Source organism: Varanus komodoensis, unplaced genomic scaffold (genome assembly GCF_004798865.1).
Source record: "Varanus komodoensis strain SLA01 unplaced genomic scaffold, ASM479886v1 scaffold24, whole genome shotgun sequence".
NCBI classification, from domain to species: Eukaryota; Metazoa; Chordata; class Lepidosauria; order Squamata; family Varanidae; genus Varanus; species Varanus komodoensis.
The window spans coordinates 5887618-5909970 of record NW_025335641.1 but is presented as its reverse complement, the minus strand read 5'-3'; positions in this window follow the sequence as shown (position 1 = coordinate 5909970).

Genomic DNA, 22353 nt, shown 5'->3' with positions numbered 1-22353 from the left:
GGGGGGGGGGGCAGAAATATGCCTAGAAACCCAGTTTTAAAAAAAAACTCTGTTGTTTTAGCAAAGAGGTTTTGGATGCTGATAGGAAAGTCACTATAGCTATAGGGCACATTTAATTGCCTTTTAGAAACTTCTTTTAATCCTATAATAGCAAAAAATTAAATCAGTACTGACATTTTTTTTGTTGCCAGAAGAAGGTAGTAAAAGGGTAAAGAAATAATTGTTAGTTCTGAGAATATAATTAGCAACTTTAATGCTTTAATCTAAAAAATGCATATTTTGAGCCAGGGTGAATGATTAAAGAAAAGATATTGAAAGGCTTTGGAAAAAAAAATCCACTGTTTATTTTTTAATTGTAACTTATGATCACTATAATTAGCTCATTTAGTACATTTATAATATAAACAAAATATGGCTGTATGGAGGTTCTGTGATACATTTCAGGGCAATTAAGAGCCATATTATAACCCTAGGTACCACAAAGTCTTTTTTAAAAATTAGGGTTGTCATGATTCCATTCATATATTCACTTAAACATGAATGGAACACAAGGAAACGATGTGTAAAACACCTGCAAATACAGTGGTACCTTGGCTCACGAACACCTCAGTTCACGACCAAATCGGGTCACGAACAGAAATTTCAGAAAAATGTTGCCTCAGGTCGCGAACTCCTCATCGGGTGATGACCGTGATCGCGGCCATCTTCTCCACCTGAGGACGATCACAATCCCAGCCATCTTCCTTGCTTGCGGTCGCAGACAGACCTGTGGTCACTTGCTGTGAAGCTTATTGAATAATGGCTCTAAAGAAAGTGCAGAGCAAGCATGGTGGTAAAAAGAATGTGCAGAGCAGTGATAAAGGTGACAAGAGCATACAGGTTTTTTGCCAAAATTGACCCTGGAGATAAGAGACGAAGAAGAGAGGAAACCCCTGAAAGAGATCTCCCCGATGGCCTTATGGAGGGGGACTCTCCCTCAAAGCAATAACCTCCCCCACCCCACCTAGGCTAGTGTTCTCTACCATACTGTACTTTTCTAGTTCTTTGTTACTTTGTTTCAAATTTTTGTGATTAAAAATAGATTTACAGAACAGATTAACCTTATTTACATTGAACCTTATGGGGAAATTTGACTTGGCTCATGACCAAAATCGACTTGTGACCATGTTTGTAGGGGTCAGAATGGATTAACCTTATTTACTTTGAAACTTATGGGGAAATTTGACTTGGTTCGCGAACAATTCGGGATGCAACCAGAATCGTGGAACAGATTAAGTTTGTGAGCTGAGGTACCACTGTATACAGCCAGGGCCCTTGAAACCAACTCGCACAAGAGGACTTGTTTCTGTGGTATCTGCCCTTCTTGCCTTCTCTTTCTCCACTGTGGAGCTTTCACCTGATCTATTGGGGAATCCTCTAGAATGGCCTGGGAATGGCACAAGAATTCCATGAAATGCAGGGTCTCCCATTGGTGTGAGGAAATTGCCTTCAACTTGTAGAAGAGCACCTTTAGATCTAAGTTAATGTGTATTAAAATGTTCCAAGAAAGCAGATATGAAGGTATTTGGAATCTGCACAGCTTTCCTGATTAAGCATTTAAAAACAAGACACACAGTAAGAATCTGTCCATTCTTTTAGCAGAATGGGAGAACTGTGTCAGCTCTCATCCCACTGTCTCTGCTGTGTTGCTGATCAAGCATTTTTGCCACAGGAATGGCTAATACTTATGGTTAACATCACACTCTGCATGGATAACTGTGGCTATTAAATGGGATTATGTGCAAGGATTGCAGTTTTCGAATGAATGAATACTGGCTCACCATTCCTGATAACTGTGCACAAGAAGGCTGATCTGGATGCATTATTGGTACTGGAGGTGGCGGAGAAAGAGGAATGAAGTGGACTCATCTGAATCAGCTTTGCAGCACCTGAAAAAAATGGAAGTGCAGCTGGGTGGAGTCACCATGATTTATATGATTCTACCCTTCTCTCAGCAGGAAACAACTCTACCTTGAAGCAGGCCTGGAGGGGTTGCACGTGGTGCTAGAGCACCGAGTCAGAGCGTGGAGATGCTGCTGGCAGACCACCCAGCCAGCCTCCCTGACTGAGTTGGAACAGGCGATCTCAAGGATGGTGTTGGGGGAGCCCGGGGCAGGGGTTCTGGGTGACTTTAATTTCTGTGCTGAGGCTGCCTCTTGTGTCCCAGCTCAGGACTTCATGGCCTGCATGACATCCATGGTGTTGTCTCCTTGGGTCCCATGTCATTGTCTTTGGTCCAATATATGAAGCAGAGCATATCCTTGGTTGGTCTTTGCTCCAAGCTGTGAAGGGAAAGGGGGGGGGGTGTCCAAATGTCACCATTGACAGTCAAGAGAGCTGGCAATCCAGGCAAGTCCTTAGTCCCGCTGAGGCACCGAGCAATTCCCAAGCCCTGTTTTGCTATCCAAGAAATACGTGCCAATGTCAATTGCAGATAATACTTGAGAATGTACATTTCTGGATCTTAAGCGCTTTAATTCTGCAATATGGAGATGTTCATGTGATTATCATGTGGGCCTGTCTGTAAACATACAGGTCTGACATAGAACCGCTGTGCACTGGCATTCCACAGACTTCCTCTTATGCTCCACCAAGTCTTGAAAAACCAGTCCAACTCAGGGAACATCCATGAGCACTCATGGAAGAAGGCTGCACGGCCAGCAGCTTTCTTCCACATCAGGTGCATCAGCACAATGCCTGCTTCAGGGGGCATGGGAAAGAGATGCTGTTTGCACCGTGAACTTGTGAGCTGTGATCCTGGTGAGCTCCATGTGGCCACTTTCTGTGTCAGATGCAGCAGTCCAGATAGATTCTACACATGGTATGGAAAAGGGACACTGCTATTTATAGTGCAGGGTTCACCAGCAACGGACTAGCAGTTTCCTTCTTCTGCTCCACGTGAAGTAGCTGTTTGAGCTGCTTCAGGTGGCATGGAAGAAGGATGCTGCTTGTGCTGTGTGTGGGGTTCAATTCTGGGAAGCACCCTGTGGACACTGGGCGTGCTTATCACAAACTTTCACTCAGGGCTGCTGCAAAGGGGGAGCCAAGCCTAGGAATCCAATGAATCCCTCATACATCTCATTGTGTGTGCCATCGTTTAGCTATGGGTCCCATGATGATGATGGTGTGGCATTAAGGGTTAATGCCATGCTTAGGAATCTGTGGATAGAATTCCAAAATCCCACAGATGCTGCAATGTACAGTTTGAAAGTGTGCAGCTTCTGCAACAGCATGCAATGGCCCATAAATCCCTGCCTTCTTACTCTGTTCTGAATGTAGTGTTGGCCTTCACATATTGCCTTTGCCTATGGCACCTGAGGGTGGAAAACCCAGCCTTTGCTGTATTAAATATGACTGTCGCAAGGATGGTTAATGCTAGAAGATCCTGCAAGAGGTTCTGGCAATTCAAGTGTGCAACAATATTTCACATCCAAGCCCAGCTGCAACTAGATTCATGCCTCCTCATTAGAGCTTCTTTCTCAAGAACCCTGTTCTGCCCCTGAGCCTGATAAGAAAGCAGGATATACTCCAAAGCTCTAATCCTTGAACTTCTGAACAAGATGAGAAGCCCAACACTCCCATGACAAATGAATATCATGTCAGGTGCTTGTAGATGGCTTTGCATGTGTCCCAGATCATATAGCCTGCTGGCCAGATACATAGTTGCAGGTTGTACAGCACTTAAACCCCATGAAAGCTTTAGGTTTTTCATGGTAATTGATACGATTAATGTGTATGGGCCTTATAATAATTCCCTGGTCACATTCCATGATTGTTGTGGCAGATTGGTTGATATCGGTTATGATTTTTGGATGGTTGGTAGGAAATTTCATAAGAATTTTGGACCCAGTGTTCACTAGGAGTATGTCATGTCATGAGCAGAGTCACCTGGAGCCAGGGGTCAGACTAGATGGCCTGGGAGAGCCCTTCTGACTTGCTCTCTTTCTATGTTTCTATGCCTGATTCACTGAGGCAAGTGGTGGTGAGGCTTATAATTCAGACTTGTATGGTTGAACTTGTTTTAATTCATGCTCAAAAACTTTTGCATCTTGACAAGAAAGTCCATACTTTTATTTCATCTGTACATCAGAACTGCTTTTGATTAGATTATTTTGGTAAGAGATTGATATGCTGAAAATCTCAGATCATGCCTCAGTTTGGTTGCAGTTGCAATCTGCAGATCTGTCAAGCCCCCCAGCTCTTTGGGGCCTTAACACATTTCTTCTTAATGAAGAGTTGTTAAAAATCTGATTTCTCCTCAGCTACTTAAGTATTTTGAACATAACAAGGGCAATGTTGCTATCACCACTGAATGCAAAGCCAGTAAAGCATTTATATGGGCTGCAATTATTGCTTATACTTAAATTAAAAAAATACAACAAAATTCTGTATAAAAAATAAAAAACTCTTATAACCCAGTTTGTCATTTGTTTCAATCGCAAAAAGTTAAATATGAATGGAATAATATCCTTCCAGAGCAGGTGGAAATTGTTGTAACCTGTATGACAGGCATAGTGAGGAAAATGGTGAAAGTATAGTAAGGGTTTGGCACATCTTCTAAAAACAGCAGAAACATCATCGTGTTTGTTCACCCATTAAAGATGAAAATGATAGACAGTGAAACTCTCTCAGAGACATACATTTACATTTTTAAAAGTTTTACTCTGATTTGTATAGTATAGGTAGTGAAATTTGGGAGCAGCTTATAGAAGCTTCCTGCCACCCCATTTTATTTTTCCATACATAGATTTGTTACAATGAATGTTTCTCATGTCTCTTTCACATAGAGAAAAAAATAGAGATAATAGAGAAAAAAAGAATTACTAATATGAATAACAGGGAATTACCTGGTTTGGTTGGGTTTCCAATTGAGTGGCATAAAACATTTTCCTTAATTCCAGAATTCTAAAGTGATATTTTGGAATTGGGCTCCAAGTCTTCATCATTAAATACGACTTATGCTAAGGTAATTCCTAGACTGGACGAAGATCACACTTACTGTGTTATTAAGCCATTTCATTAATTAATGTAGATATTACAATTTTACCTAGATTGCAACAAGTTCTTACAACATTGCTATGAACACACCATGCAGAATTTATCAAACATAGACTGGGAACTGATCATCTTAGATTAATTGTTGATTTAATAACTTTAAACTCTGGTGGAACAGATAAGACTTTGGATATTGAAAGACCTTTGACAAAATTAATTCAAAATTCACTTTTTCTATGTTATTTCAACTTCCCTGATGAAAGTTTGAAATGGGTTAACAATTTATATTCAGAACTTAGAGCTACACATATTTTTGGGGAGTGGGGAGGTAGCTTGGAAAAGGTACTTGACAGAGATGTCTGCTTCCTTCATTGATAATTGATTTGTTTGTAACCCCTAGTATACATGGCTTCATTCATGGTTTTGTTCATGACTGTTTAGAAATAAGATTATACTTATTGGAATGATTTCTTAGTATTTATTTTGCAACACCAAATGTTTATCCAGCTTTGATGCAATTGCTTAATACTTTTGGTGAATTTTCTGGCTATTTAATTAACTGGCTTAAGCCAGAACTGATGCCAATCGAAGGCAGTCTATCACAGAATGTATAAACTAATGGGCAGTTTGTGTGGTACCAGGTTTCATTATTTATTTTGAAATACTTATAGTCGGAGACATCAATGTAATGATTAAGTTAAATTTGAACAAGTTGACTAGTGAGATCTCATGGGAAAGAGTATATAGATGAGTATTGTTAAAGATGAGTTAGTGAGGTAAGGTTAATACACTTTGGTTGAATATTGTATCTCACATTATCAATATTATACATAGACTGCCTCTATCTATACCTGGCAAATACTTTTAAAAATAATTGTTTGCTTTGCATTTTTTCTGCAGATCATTTTCACCATGAGTATCCTTGAAAAGGATACAACTTTCCATCAAGGATACAACTTTCCATCAAGAAAGATGGTATTGGCTTCCTGGATCTTGCTTGATGCCATTGCAAGATTTGCTTAACTTGCACTAAATGTTGGTGCCTTCCATTAAGATTAGATTGAACAGATTTAATTCTAACTTTTCTTGTTTGGATCCTCTTCCCAAGTGGATGGCTTTAGACTCATGGTATTTTGAAATCCATATAGTATTTCACACTGTTTTGATTGCTAGAGACATGCAGTGGATAATATCACATGAATTACATTTTGATACAATGTCATAGGCTAAATTGATCTTAAGGCAAAATCCAGGCTTAAGAAATTGGTAAGAAAATGTTTGTGTGGCAAATTTGGATGCATAAGTTGTTTTTTACTTTGGATCAAGGAGAGATAGTTGATGATGAGTGAATTTTGAATATGCATACCAATTATGATTTGTCTGCTATGACCAAATGGCAATATTTGCATTAGCAACATTAGTTAGAATTTAGGTTGGGACCCACTGTTTTTATAGCTTCACAGTCTCCTCCACTTTTGTAAATTCTTATTGCAGCTGATCCACAATTCATGTGGAATATTTTTAATCAGTGAATATTATACACTGAATATACACAGAGTCTAAAGCAGTAATCAAATAGGAAAATTGAATGTCCTGTTTAGTGTAAGCAATGTATTGTCACATTAGCATCCATATTTCAGTGGAGCTGAGATTACACCATATTCAACAGAAAAATTGTTCATCTAGGAAGGGTTTGTCTAATTTGGCCAGCTGCTAGAGGTGCAGCCGTACAATTTTTTTTTTCCTTTTGGTAATCATACAGGTTGACAGTGTTCAGTAGTGGCCTCTTTTTGGGAGGAGGTAATAGTACAAATAAACTTTGCATTGGAACTCCTTTTAATATTTATACAGGCATGCAACCTGCTTCCAGGAAATTAACATATGATTGACATAAATTTTCTATTCCCTTTCGACAGCTGAAACAATGCGACATTGGAAGGAGAAATGATAACTTCCTATAATGAGTTGGATAGAGGACCTAATGCTTTTTTCAAGGTTTGAACCATTGGCATATAGACAGCACTCTCAGATAGTTGAGTGCATAGATATTTGGTCTGCCTTTTCTTTTTCTTTTCTTTTTTCTTTTCTTGAAATGTATAATGAAAATTATTTATTTCACCGTGTGGAATATAAGGTTATTAATATTGCTATTATCACCTTGCACATTCTACCTGCTCTGTACATGAGATAGAAGAATAAGGCCCTTCCCCAATTCCTTTTATCCAGGTAACCTGCCCAGTGTGTGAGAGACAGGCTGACCATGCATTTATTGTTGTTGTTGTTGTTGTTGTTGTTGTTGTTATTTTGTACTGCACTGATGCCATATAAAAGGAAGTTGACCTTGTCTCTGTGCCTGTGTGAGGTTCAGCAGACAATCCCGGGTCCTTTAATTTGGCCTTTATTGTGTGCTTATCCACAATTTATTTCATCTGATTCACTTGGGGACTCACCCTTGAACACCAATCTTTAATTTGGTCCTTTTAGTCTAGTGTCTTTTTATTATCTTTTTGTTTAAAGCTGAAGGAAGAAAAGAGAGAAAGAGAGTTGTAGATATTGCAGCTGCCACAGTAACATCTGTTGTTTCCATATCAGTTACTGCCACAGCCACTGCCTGACCCTGATCACTGCCATGACTTGCTGCCCACTATTAAACTGTGAAAGGTCTTGTCCTCTCAGTTGCTAGTTCAGACTTGAAATACCAAGCTGTCCGTCATGCTCTCAGTGGCTGTCTTGAGTCTTAAAGAAGGAACAGAGTCCTGCTAAGGTAGATGCTAACACAGCCGGGCAGTTTTAGTGTCTACTTCAGGGATAAAAATGAAGAAGGATGAAGTATATTGGGGCTAACAGAAAAATAGTGCTAGACTTGGATATTTTGCATATAAATATTACATTTTAACCTCCTCAGCATTTTGTTAAATGAACACAGCTGGACTTGGACGTGTGGCGCTTGCCTGAATTCAACCAACTTCACCAACTTCTCTGTCAGTGACAGAAACATTCTGAGAAATGTTCTTTGAGCTGGAGGATCCCACCCAAGAGTAACAGAATGGATCTAGTCGCTTTGCCTCTGGCAAGAGCAAGAGAGACTAGAGCACAGCTAGCTTCTCCCAGATTTGTATCACCATATTAAGCATACCCATGAGGCAAGCATGAAGTAGGTTATGGTGGCAAATACAGCCCTTTAACGGCTGGTGCCAGGACACAGGCCTGGACTAAGCCGGTGGCATCCTTGCCAGGGCTCCAGGGCCACTGATGCCACCCAGGGCAGCTCTGAAGAAGTGGGAACTGCCATTTTAGTTCCCTACAATGTGCTGGGGTGATGCCTTATCACAGCCACTGAGTAAAATTTTCTCTCTATTCCATTTCCAGTCTTTCCTGATAATGTCTGAATAGTACCATAAGGGAACCATGAGATTTAGCGCTATATCAGGTGACAGCAAGATCAAGCTACTACATAGGAATGAACAAATCTGAGATTTTCAGTTTCTCTCAGTTTCTCATTTTCCCAGTCTTACGTTCCACTCATTCTGAACTGAGAGAAATTTTCTTTTCAGAGTATTAACATTTGTATGTATAAAATGCACAGTTTGCGTAAACATTTTTCCTAATATAATGCATTTTAATGGTATTCTCTCTCTCTCTCTCTCTCTCTCTCTCTCTCTCTCTCTCTCTCACACACACACACACACACACACACAACTGCATGTACTTTCCCTCCAATATATGCAATTTTTTTGCAATGTTTGATTGCAAAATTTGCAAAAGTATGAGGTTTGAAGCATAACTGAATTGCGGTTCTCATGTTTGCTAGAAACTGTGAACTTGGCATTAAAATGTATATCAAATTTCTCCCCTTCTACCAGATGCCACCAGGATCGATCGCTTTGGCCCTTTAGGCAAATCCTTCTGACCTAAGTTTAGCTACAGCCTATCAGACATCATCCTGTGTATTCCTAATCTTGTCTCCTGTCAAGTCTCAAGTTCTGATCTTCAGAAGAAATTAGAAGCCAATATTATTATATTTTATTATATTAGGGTCAATTACTGATATCCTGATTTTTTTTTATTTTCAAGGAACTCAAGACAGCTTACATAATTCTCCTCCTCCTCCTCCTCCTCCTACTACCTCCTCCTCCTCCTCCTCCTCCTCCCCCCAGACTTATCATCAGAACAAAAACTCTGTGAGGTCGGTTGGGCTGAGAGTCTGTGACTGGCCTACATCACCTAGTTAGCTCCAGGGCTGAGTGGGAACTAGAACCCAGATCGCCTGAATCCCAGGCCTGTGTTCTTAACCACTGCACCGCACTGCCTTTCTATGAACATTACATTGCTTGCTAAAAAGAAGTGAAGCTTATCCTGCAAAAAGAGTAGCTGCCTATACTGTCCTCCCCTGAAAGCAATCGCAGAACACGTGTGCAGCAGTTGCATGTAGACACCGGTGAGCAGATGGGCATTTGATCAGGCCATCTAATTTAGTGATTCTCTATGCTCTGTTATTAAACAAGGGGGGTCCTGTCTAGTGGTCTGGTGTTATATTCCACATGCACATGCACACACATGCAAAACAAGAAAAACAATAAGGTAGGAATTTTAATTGTCTGGTATTACTATTTTCTTAATGTAAATTAATTATTTTTATTTACAAAGATAAGTACATATATTAAAATGTAGTTTAAAGAATTGAAAAGCAGTTAGTTGTAATATAGACAAAATTCAGCAAAATCTAAGCAATTTTAAAATCCATTAAGTTCGAGTGAGGAGATTTCAAGCACATGTATAACGGTCCTACAAAATCAATAGTACTTAATTCCAAGTAAAATATACTTTAAAATATTTTCACTGAAAAGGATGTGGAATTTCCTTTTCCTCCCATAATGCTTTTGTTGTTTGGAAATGGAGGAGGCCTCAACATTTCCATTATCTTTGTTGAGCATTACATTGCTAGCAAATGCCAAACGTCAAATAGCTTATAATAAATGGTACTCAATGGTATCGACAAGTAATGAGGTTGCAAAGTGTGAATTAGATGGAGCAACGAATGAAACGAATGTGTTAATTCCACAAATAATTTTATTTTAGCTCAAGGGTAAAACAGCTGCCTTTTGAACTTATGAACTTGCAGTTAGAGAAGCAAGCTGTATCATGAGATTAACATGTGCTGTTAGTATTCTTGTGATAGAGGAGAGGAAAGGAAAGGAAATCTAGTGGCACAAGATGTGATAGATAGCTAGATAGCTAGACAGATTTGACAAAAATGCTATTTAACCAAGACAATTTTTGGGTAGGAAAGTTTTTGTTTTAGGAAGGGCCATTGATCTATAGGAAACACAAAAAAGAAGGACCACTCAAGCCCATTTCATCTGATACTTCTGCATAAGATGCAGGGCAACGCTTACTATTCCCAATAATGCTGACCTCCGTCCGGCAATTTTATCAGTTCTTTCCAGCATTCCCTCTTGGTCCAGAATACAACTGGGAATTAAGTAGGATCAGTTGCTCATTGGTTGGGGGAAACGCCATGTGGCTTAATGCCTACACTACATAACTCTGCTGTGGAAAACACTTTTCAATAAACATTTTTGTCACTACAGAGCCTTATGCATTAGCAGTAAAAGCGAAAAAGGAAATTAGAAACACAACTGAAGCTACTCATCATAGTTCACAAGGTCCACATTTCTGCCAGTATATTAAAACTAACAGCTCTTGTCAGCGTGTTGATCAGACGAGGTCTACAGTGTCCCTTTCTTTAATCTTTCCTTTACTGGCCATATATATTTTCTCGCGTGCTCATGCAGTTTGATGTCTAAAACACTGAGCACAAAACTCTTTCTCCAGTATCACTGCCTGCTAAAATATAACAGGTTTGCTTCCAGTCAGCAACCTCATCACTAGATGGAATTGTCTGTTTCTAAGAAAAGACACTTATTCACGCAGTAGTGTCAAGCAAAGATGAGCCAAAAGAGCCAACAGAACAGATTCCTGAAATCATCTGCACTGACTATGGTACCTTTGTGCTTCTAGGAGCGTATGCTCGCTTGCAAGGCACAATGCGTTTCTTACATATACACTTACCTTTTGTTTCTGCAGATCTCTGGCCCCAGCACATGCAAAAGTTTGAATTTCCTGTTGGCTCAGAGGTGAGATTTATAACTTTTATTAAGGTTGCTTTTCATTGTGAGTTTACTGGGCAGAGAGCCTGCAGGGTTTCTTTTATTTTTATTTTTTATTTATTTTTTGCTCAGTGTGCATAAGTTTTTTTTTAAGGTCTTAATTGCTTGAATTTACCAGAGCGGTTTAAGGCTGCAGTCGGCTGCATTAGCCCCTAAAATTGCCAGGTGCCTTTCTTCCCCTGGGAAGCCAGTCTTCTCCAAGCCATAGACGCTTTTGACCTGTTGAGCTCCCACAACATTTCTAGGTTGTTTTTCCCGTCTAAACTAGGCAAGTGGAATTTGGGGTCATCAGGCACATATGTTGTGATTGGCTGGTGTTTGTTGGAACTCTGGGACTTTTTCAAAAAGTCTCATTTTCTGGTGGCACGCTGCTAAAATTAGAATGGCCACTGAATTTCAAAGAAAGCAGCATGTCAAAGTGAACTTGGAGGTTTCTGCCTGGATAAAATATCTGAAAAATTTTTATCAGCAGAATCTTGATAAGAGTAAGGACTTGGGTTTTCCTCTGAAATATTCATTTACTCTGAAATATCAAATGTTATATAAATTTGGTTGGATAAAGACTAGGGATTAGATCCAGTGTAGCACTAGCAGAAATATTTCTCTCCTTTTTGTTGTTCTTTCAAACCTTCAGGTATTTTACAATTCTTGAACATCTGCTCTAAGGGGCACCTTCGTTTTGTGGATACAAGGGGGGGGGGGGATCTGCTTTTCTGCAGTTTCACTGATGGAAGCCGTTCCCTCAGTTGACTTGCTGCAAATCTAGGTTATATATGGACACTTGCTATGTTCTACTAGTTCCTCCACTTCTCTGTTTTCAGCTTTTACATCTCCATTAAGGAAAGTGTGGGAAAAGTTATTTATGTATTTGCTGCATTTCTTTACTACCCACTAGTCAGAATCCTCAGGGTGGTTTACAAATGTTAAAACCCAAAAATGCAACATAATAAAACATATCAAACTTTGAATAAAACCAAAATAAAAGCAAGGGTAAAAACCAGCATTGATGTAAATGTTTCAGAGATGACACAAAACAGAAGGATCAGACACCTGGGGAAATGGAAAAGGTCTTAACTGGGCACTGAAAAGTCCTCAGTGCAGGGACCAGGTGAGCCTCTCTCCACAGATGAGGTGCCACCATTGGAAAAGTCCAATGGAAAAGTCTCTCTTAGCATCCACCTGCCTCATTTCATTAGGCAGCAGCACCCACTGGAGAGCCTCTGAAGATAACCTTAGGGTTCAGGCAGGTATGTAAAAGCAGAATTTTTTTCAGTTCCCAGAGAGAGAGGGGTGGCAAGGTGGGGGGATATGCCTGGACATTTCTAACAAAGTCACATGGGGCGTACTACCACATTGGGACCCTGGAAGATGCCCACTGATGCTATGTGAGATTATTAGCACTGCTCCCCAAATTTCATTCTGTCCCCAGAGACACTTAGCATTCTGTGGCTACAGGGCATGCACAAGACACATAGGCCAGCACTGGGTGGGATTTTATCTTTTTGTCTCCATAGGATTTCCCCCCTAATGTTTGTTGCATTTCTACAAACCTTGGAGTTTGCTCAAACACACTATTTTAGCTATTTTTCCTTTCTCAGAAGCCTTCCTTTGGTGACTGCACATGCTGTCATGATCTTGGACTTGCAGGCACGTGCTCTAGTATCCTGGCACAGGAGACTCCAGATCTTTTATTATAAGGGATATCAACTTAATGGTTACAGTCTTCAAAAAGCACCTACAGTTCATGGCAGTCGCGATAGGCTCTAATAGCATTCTCACCACATTTCAAGGCTAATAACTGCAACTGTGTCAGAGCTTCAGCCAACAGTTTCCCAGCTGTAGTCTCTGCAGCTCAGGATACAGGGCAGAAGCAGAATGATTCTTGAGGCCATCCATCTCAGGCAATCAAAGACCAGAGTTCAAGAGCAAGACCTGAACTGATCTCCACACCCACACAGAGGTCAGTACCAATTTGCCAGCTGAATTGGGATCTCTGTGTTCTGTGAGTTCACAGTTTTCAGATCCAAGAGTTCAGAGCAAGTTCAATAGGAACTCCAAGATAAGTCCCATGTGTAGGGATTTTAATGTCTAATTTCTCTACTTTGGGGATTGCTGTAGCACCAAGGTCCAGGCACAGAAAAGTCCAAGGGTCAGGAGTGACCTGAGTTCCTCCAGGCTCCGGAGTCTATTAAGGCACATAATTTACTGTCCAAAAAAGTTATGGTTCATGAAGAGTTTGACTGTCTTTCACAGCTGGTTATTTATAAACTCCAGAGAAGTAGACTGTTCAAATGAGTAGTCCAAAGAGGTCCAAATAGGCAGAGTGCTTCAACAGGCCCAGGTGCTGATATGCTCAAACTGAGAAAAAGTAAGCAGAGAAAGACAAGAATAGGCCAACCAATGCTTTTCCCTGCTTTAAGGCTTAGATGTGGCTACCCTAGCTTTCCTACTGTACATCCAACAGGTAAGGACTTAGCTTATCATAAGGGCTCTCTCCAATCCAGACGATTCCCTTTAACCTTTCAGTGCTTGGGCTCAACCTGAGTGCCACCTCCATACCACCACCTGTCTTCTTCTAAATTCCCAGAAAAGCTACTTGCTCTCATGCTGCATCTGGATGACCCAACTCCCACTTTCTTTTGCCTGAGAATACAGACAGATTTCCACTTGCACAGATGCTGACATTCTGCAAGCTTTATAGGCCGAAACCCTGCCAAACACTTTCTGATTGAACTCCAACTAAAACCAATATTCCTATGAGAAAACTGAGAATGGGCCCCACTACATGCTAGTTGTTTTCATTACTATGGGGAGTGATCAGACAGGGCCAATAATGTATCAGAATAATGTTAAGCTTTCGTCTTCACACAATAATGATGTGCTTGAAACATGAAGGCAGCCATATGCATTACTATACCAAAGAACCGGTTAAGGACTGGATCTGAAATTTTGCTGAAGAAGATTTGAATGGTCATAGGGGTAGAAGAGTGCAACTTTCTCACCCTGCCACCAGATCCCCTGATCCCATTTGGAGAGCAGCAGCGGGAACTGTGCCCTGCTGCCTGTACAGCTAGTTTCCAACCACATGGACAAGGCTCAGGGCCAGACAGGAAGTCATTAGTGAAACAAGGGAGGTGGGGATGCACTTGAGGTTAACTGCTGCTGCTGCTGGAGTGTCTCCTTATGAGGCAAGAGTTAGTAGCAGGCAGCAACACGATTGGGGTTTCCCTGCTTTCACCACACAGGCTGAGAAGGTGCGGAAGGTGAAGGTAAGGCAATGGAAGAGGTGGCAAATCTTCACATTAGAGGACAATCATTCCAAATTGCATCCATGTTCATGAACAACCCCAGGAAGAAGGATCAGTTGATCCTTTGGGACAAGTCATAATCTCTAGATACCCAGCTTTCATTATTTAAAGCATGTCTTTAGCCTTTGTAGAACCTGAGATATGAGATAAAACTTTCAGCCACTCTTCTGTTATTTTAGAAAGTAACTAGTCTGCTCCCACTTCTTAGTGTTTCTAGCCAATGATGAAGTCACAGCAATGATTAATCCACCCACAATCTGGACATGTTAAGCCTTTTTGGGCTCTTCTGTGTTCAGAAGTCATTGTAGCCTCATAAAAAACAAATTAGAAATACCAGAGTTTCCTGTAGCTGGGTTAAGGTAGAAGCATGTCTGTCAAAATAAAAGGTAGCAGCAAAGATATTTCCAGCTCAACTCTTGTTAATATTTTTGAGCCTATAAACATTTAAACAAATTGCCTTGATAATGTGAGCAGATCAACATTACTAGTATTATATCCATATAGTAGAAGACAGTATGTGTTCTTTACACAAATCCTGCCAAGTTGCCCATGTTGTTACTCTTCTTTTTTGTGGAGGGATGTGTGTTAGAGTAGCATATAATAACTCTGCATCATGGATCACTTTGTTGTTGGGGTCTTGGGAAAATGCAGAGGTGGGCTGTGGAACTGACGAACAGCAGTGCAATTCATTTAAAGTTATATATTGTTGTAATATATATCTTTTTAAAACTTGCCATTTTTTGCTCTTGAAGGACACTCAATTCAAACCTTTCTCCATCACCCTCTTAGTTTTGGCCTTGCAGCTGTGATAGTGCATAATGCAACCAGAAAAAAAAATAGTGTTTTTCATGCACTTAATAATACAGGCACCTCTTGTGAAGGTACCTGCATACATTATGCATTACACGCAGAGCAAAACTGAACTTGAAAAAGTTAGGAAAAGAACTGAAACTTTCAGCTGTGGGCAGACTGTCTTATCCAGACACCAACTCTGTCCACAGAAATGACAGAAAATGAGACCAGGTGTACACCTTTTTCAGTGACTAGATGTACCCTGGTGCCCAGGCCTTGTTGCTGCTCAGTCACCAGTTCTCAGAAGCTATCAGGCTTTTGTTAAAATGCTCAGCCATAAACAATTCAAAGAGAAATATGCAGTTCCTAAAGAATATGAAAGTAGTTCAAAATCCCAGCTATGGAAAAGTTGTGTGATTAGCTGATGTAAAAATTGACTTGATAACAATTTGAAAAGTGGAATAGTCCAGACTTCTCTAGAACCCTGAAAGCTGATGAAGCATGCTTATTTCCCATCTCACTCCCAGGGACACTCTGAATGGATTCCACTGCTGCTCTCTCTTCCTCAAAAAGGTACCATTCAGATGTTCTTGACTTATCAGACCCATTCTGCATGGCCCATGGTCCATTATGCTGCGGTGGGAGTCTACAACATCTGAGGAACATGAGGCTGTAAGAGACTATTCCAGAACACTGTTTCCAAGATGAAAACACACTTATCCTGGCTTTCCTTGCCTTGTAATTAAATTAATCATACCATTCCTCTTACTGTTTCTTGTATTTCTCCACTCTATTATTGGCATTGCAATTGTTTTAATAATGCATTTTAAATGAGATTTTAATATTTATATGTGAACCATTTAGGGATTGTATTCTATTTATCAGTATATAGGTAATCACATATAAATAAACAAACATGCAAGAAATAATTTCAGGATCAATCATTTGAAATTATTAGTTTATGATAAGGACAGGGATGCCAGAAAATGCATGGTATGATCTGCTATACAGCTGCACTGTGTTTGTACATTGTATTTTTTCTTATGTTCCTGGGTGTGTGTGTTTTTAAGCCTCATTCCAAATAAAATTTAGTTGCAGTTCATCATGATTCTCAAATATCGCACTCTTCCATTCCCAGGATGTTCTGCTATTCTGTGCAGATGTCTAAATGTCATGGAATGTGACACTAGGCAACAAAGAGCACACACAAGGAATATGCACAGGTGTGTTGTCACTATATGTGTGAATTCCAACTACAAACTGCCGAGGAGCTTCGCTCAAAATTCCTGCAGATGCCTGTGAGAGCATCAGCTTTTAAATGCAATGGAATTTGGTGAAAACCACTGATTTAAGTGTCATCTTAATATTTACAAAACAACAGAATTATATGGTGCCTAAAAGACTAGTTGGACAATGACAAGAAAGCTGAAAATAGATGCATTTGAAATATGGTGCTGGAGACAAGCTTTGCGAATACCCTGGACCAACAGAAAGATGAACAAGTGGTGCTAGAACTTTCCCTAGAAGTAAAAGCAACAAAACTGAAGCTGCCATATTTGGTCACATCATGGGAAGGTAAGACTCCCTGGAGAAGACAATCATGCTAGGGAAATTTGAAGGCAGAAGAAGAAAAGGAAGACCAAAAAAGAGATGAATTGACTCCATTAAGGAAGCCACAGCCTTGATAGATAGGACATTCTGGAGGGGTTCCATTCAAAGGGTTGTCATAACTTGGGGGTGATTTGACAGCACATAACAGCAACAAAAAGACTAGTAAACTGACTGTTGCATGCAGCAATTGCATCTGTGACAAAGCAAGATCTAGTCCACGAACCTTCAAATCATTTGCCTCTGTTGTCAAACCACCAGTTAAGTCCTTCTCTGTGCTAAGAATTTATTTATTTAAAGCTCTTACAAACTGCTCTATAGTAGAAACTCTCAAAATGGTGTACACTAATTTAAAACAGAGCATAACATATCGGTAACACAGAATATCAATAGAATTATCACAATAATAATAAACATTCAAATATAACTGGCAACAATTTAAACAGGTAAATAATAATAATAATACATAGCACCATGCAACAACTAAACCACAGCAACCAATCATTAGATAAATAAAAAACAGTTTAAAAATCAGAACATCCTTTTCAACAATTAAAAAAAGGCATTTATGCGCAAATGAAAAGAGTTTTAACCTGGCACCAAAATGTATAAAGGGTTGGTGCCCAGCATCCCACCCTGGGGCACTGGTTCCATAGTGCCACAGCTGAGAAGATATTTCCCCTGATAGCCACCTTTTTACTTCTTTAGCTCACAGAGAAGGAACTCAGTAAATGATCTTGGGATCTGGGTAGATACAGGAGGAGACATTTCTTTGCATGTACAAGAAATTAAGGATGCACTTCATTTTCTCATTTAAATCAATGTAGTTAGAAATGCTTAACTTACGCTGGATAATGTGTATTATCTTTACAGTGCTACAAGACTTCTCTTCTAATAAAAATACTGCCGTTACTACTAGTTTGATGATAATGATAATAATTCTGCCAGTTTTACATTAATAGAATTTCTGATAGATGGCAATCTTATAGATATGCAAGCTAAAATAAAATCAGAGGATAATTAGTAGAAAATGTATTGAGGCAATTTACTTAAATTTTGATACAGTCACCATTGCAATTGAAGAATATATTGGAATATTTTGGTATATTGTTTTTAATCTTCCACTTTTAAGTCCATTTGTTAAAGTGATAAATGGGGGGTATCTTTTCTAAACAAAAGATATGTAAATGCTTTATCATGATTTAAATTATGATAAAACCTCAACCACAAAAAAGACATTAACTTGGGAAAAAAAAGTAAAAGTACATTGCTTTACAAGTCTATAATGGTAATGTGATGTTGATGTAGTTAAAGATGTCAGAAAGGAGACAATGACCTTAAAAGTTTAACCCAGCAGACACATTAATATTGATTGATTTTAAGACACTGAATAGCAAGACGATATCTATATATATCCTGAATATTGAATTGATGGAAAATTTGAGAGGAAGCATAGAGTATTTTAGTCTTATAATGGTTTAGACCTAATAACAGGCACAATGCTTTAAACACAGCCATTTGTATGACATGAAATTGGATAAAGGATTACTGTAAATTTATCAGACTGTAAACCTATTTCTCCTAAAAAGCAGTGATATTTGATGAAGCTAGGAAATCATTCTTGGTTAAGCCACAAGTATACTGCTTTCATATGAAATCTCACCAATACTTTCTTGGTTAGTTCAAGAAAATGTTGCAATTAATTCAGATAGGTGCTTGACCAAGTATATGCACAAAACAAAATCTTTCAAAATGCCCATGGTGACCAGTGTATAACACAACCATGGCCAAAGAGAGCAGAATAAATATGTCAGCATTTTTGGTGCTACACAATTGTGCAGTAGAGCAACAGAGTGACTTGTAGAAATTCTGCCCCAAAAAGGGTTCCTTTGTTGTAAATTACTTTGATAGTAGTCCTGCCAGGCTGTAGCTCAGGTAAAGTAGTCCTGTTCTGTGAAGGGTAACATTCGAGTACTCTGGGTTGCCCTCTAAAGCCTTTCATGGCCCAGAGAAATGGAACTTCTGAAGAAGAGGGACAACTTGCACCACCTTTATTGTCCTAGTTCTTCTTGGGTTCACCACCAGGACTCTAAAGCTATGGAGGACACAAGCAGGAGCAGCAAGAATGCAAGTGAGAAAGATGCAGGTGGTAAGTATTTCCAAACTGGGATAATTTCATCTGAAATTTAATGACCTGGAGAATGAGAAACAAAATGGCATTTGAAACATCTGAAGACTGGGAAGAACTTGCTTCCATTTTTGGCCCCAAGACTGCTAATTATGAATGACTAAAAAAGAAGACCTCCTTCATGGATCACTGCTTTGTCAAGGTGAAGAGGCTTGCATAGCTCAATGAAGCTATGAGCTATGCCGGGCAGGGTCACCCAAGACAGACAGGTCATAGCAGAGAGCTCTGACAAAATGTGATCCACTGGAGAAGGAAATGGCAACCCACTCCAGTACCTTTGCCATGAAAACCCCATGGACAGTACCAAAAGGCAAAAGGATATGACGCTGGAAGATGAGCCCCTCAGGTCGGAAGGTGTCCAATATGCTACTGGGGAAGAGCAGAGGGCTAGTACTAGTAGCACCAGAAAGAATGAAGCGACTGGGTCAAAGCCGAAAGGACACTCAGTTGCTGATGTATCTGGTGGTGAAAGGAAAGTCCGATGCTGCAAAGATCTATACCTGGAATGTAAGATCCATGAATCAAGGCAAGCTGGATGTGGTCAAACAAGAGATGACAAGACTGAACATCAACATCTTAGGAATCAGTGAACTGAAATGGACAGGAATGGGTGAATTTAATTCAGATGACCATCAGGTATACTACTGCAGGCAAGAATCCCTCAGGAGAAATGGAGTAGCCTTCATAGTCAGTAAAAGAGTAGGAAAAGCAGTTCTGGGATACAATCTCCAAAATGACAGAATGATCTCAGTTCGAATCCAAGGCAAACCATTCAACATCACAATAGTCCAAGTCTATGCTTCAACCACTGGTGCTGAAGAAGCTGAAGTTGACCAGTTCTATGAAGGCCTACAGCACCTTCTAGAATTAACTCCAAAAAATGATGTCCTTATCCTCATGGGGGAAGTAGGAAGCCAAAAGGTAACTGGAATAACAGGCAAGTTTGGCCTTGGAGTACAAAATGAAGCAGGGCACAGGCTGGTAGAATTTTGTCAAGAGAATACGATGATCATAGCAAACATTCTTTTCCAACAACCCAAGAGACAACTCTACACATGGACATCACCAGACGGTCAACACAGAAATCAGATTGACTATGTGCTCTGTAGCCAAAGATGGAGAAGCTCTATACAGTCAGTGAAAAACTAGACCAGGAGATGACTGTGGCTCAGATCATGAGCTTCTTGTTGCAAAATTTAGGCTTAAGTTGAAGAAAGTAGGGAAATGCACTAGGCCACTCAGATATGACCTAAATCATATCCTTGATAGATATACAGTAGAGGTGACAAATAGATTTAAGGAATTAGATCTGATAGACAGAGTGCATGAAGAACTATGGACGGAGGTTCGCAACATTGTACAAGAGGTAGCAACTAAAACCATCCCAAAGAAAAAGAAATGCAAGAAAGCAAAATGGCTGTCTGAGGAAGCTTTACAAATAGCTGAGAAAAGAAGGGAAGTGAAAGGCAAGGGAGAAAGAGAAAGATACAAACAACTGAATGCAGAATTCCAGAGAACAGCTAGAAGAGATAAGAATGCCTTCTTAAATGAACAGTGCAAAGAAATAGAAGAAAACAATAGAATAGGGAGAACCAGAGATCTCTTCAAGAAAACTGGAGATATGAAGGGAACATTTCATGCAAAGATGGGCCTGATAAGGACCAAAATGGCAGGGACCTAACACAGGCAGAAGAGATTAAGAAGAGGTGGCAAGATTACACAGAAGAACTATACAAGAAAGAGCTTAACGTCCCTGATAACCACGATGGGGTGGTCACTGACCTCGAGCCAGACATCCTGGAATGTGAAGTCAAATGGGCCTTAGGAAGTCTGAGCAACAACGAAGCTAGTGGAGGCAACAGTATTCCAGTTGAGCTATTCAAAATCCTAAAAGATGATGCAGTAAAAGTGCTACACTCAATATGCCAGCAAATTTGGAAAACTCAACAGTGGCCACAGGATTGGAAAAGGTCAGTTTACATTCCGATCCCAAAGAAGGGCAATGCCAAAGAATGTTCCAACTACCGCACCATTGCACTCATTTCACATGCTAGCAAAGTTATGCTCAAAATCCTACAAGCTAGGCTCCAGCAGTATGTGGAATAAGAACTACCAGAAGTACAGGCAGGATTTCAAAGAGGGAGAGAAACTAGAGATCAAATTGCCAACATACGCTGGATCATGGAGAAAGCTAGGGAGCTCCAGAAAAACATGTACTTCTGCTTCATTGAGTATGCTAAAGCCTCTGATTGTGTGGATCACAACAAATTGTGGCAAGTTCTTAAAGAGATGGGAGTACCAGACATCTTATTTGGCTCTTGAGAAACCTATATGTGGGTCAAGAAGCAACACTGAGAACTGGACATGGAACCACTGATTGGTTCAGAATTGAGAAAGGAGTTTGGCAAGGCTGTATACTGTCGCCCTGCCTATTTAACTTATATGCAGAGTACATCATGAGAAAGGCGGGGCTAGATGAATCACCAGTTGGAATTAAGATTGCTGGGAGAAATATCAACAACCTCAGATATGCAGATGATACCACTCTCATGGCAGAAAGTGAAGAGGAACTAAAGAGCCTCTTGATGCGGGTGAAGGAGGAGAGTGCAAAAGTCCTCTCACTTCCTGGCAAATAGATGGGGAAGAAATTGAGGTAGTGACAGATTTTATTTTCCTGGGCTCCAAGATCACTGCAGATGGGGACTGCAGCCAAGAAATTAAAAGATGCTTGCTCCTGGGGAGGAGAGCTATGGCAAATCTAGACAGCATACTAAAAAGCAGAGACATCACCCTGCCAACAAAAGTGCGTATAGTCAAGGCTATGGTTTTCCCAGTTGCAATGTATGACTGTGAAAGCTGGACCATAAGGAAGGCTGAGTGCTGAAGAATTGAGTCCTTTGAATTGCAGTGCTGGAGAAGACTCCTGCGAGTCCCTCGGACCTCAAGACAATCAAACTGGTCAGTCCTAGAGGAGATCAACACTGACTGCTCTTTAGAAGGCCAGATACTGAAGATGAAACTCAAATACTTTGGCCACCTAATGAGAGGGAAGGACTCCCTGGAGAAGAGCCTAATGCTGGGAACAATAGATGGCAAAAGAAGAAGGGGACGGCAGAGGATGAGGCGGCTAGATGGACTCACTGAAGGTTGGTGTGAGCTTAAGTGGACTCTAGGGGATGGTGGAGGACAGGAAGGCCTGGAGGAATGTTGTCTATGGGGTCGTGATGGGTCGGACATGACTTTGCGGCTAACA